Source organism: Etheostoma spectabile, chromosome 22 (assembly GCF_008692095.1).
Source record: "Etheostoma spectabile isolate EspeVRDwgs_2016 chromosome 22, UIUC_Espe_1.0, whole genome shotgun sequence".
Taxonomy (NCBI): domain Eukaryota; kingdom Metazoa; phylum Chordata; class Actinopteri; order Perciformes; family Percidae; genus Etheostoma; species Etheostoma spectabile.
The window spans coordinates 16949631-16950019 of NC_045754.1; the positions used below are offsets into that span (position 1 = coordinate 16949631).

General features: G+C 33.7%; 1 protein-coding gene across 5 annotated transcripts in view; it reads right to left on the minus strand.

Moving 5' to 3' along the window:
* phldb2b (pleckstrin homology-like domain, family B, member 2b) overlaps window positions 1–389 on the minus strand; it is a 45119-nt gene that overhangs the window by 25449 nt on the left and 19281 nt on the right. The window lies entirely within an intron of this gene.

Sequence of the window (389 nt, forward strand, 5' to 3'; positions counted from 1 at the left end):
CAATGAGCTCGTTACTTTTCTTTTTACCTCTTTGGTATTCTATGTGTCACTGTTTTTACCCCCCCGCGTACGCCTCATTTTAAAGTTTTATTTTGACAGGGAGAGAGAGACTTTCGCAGCTACATTATGCAGTGTCTGCACTGTCTACCAAAACAAACGCACATTTCATCAGTCAAAAACTCATCTAACTTGAGGAAACATGTAGCAGTATTTTTCTTTTGCTGTGGATGGGCGAATGTTTGGCTTTTAGGTTACATCTGTTTTGAACATTTCCTATACAGTATATCCATCCAAATGTATTTGTAATTAATAAATTCTAATTTATTTTATTTATTAGATGAGCTATAATTTGCTTAAAGATGATTATTTTGTATTTTTGTCTGTCTGAT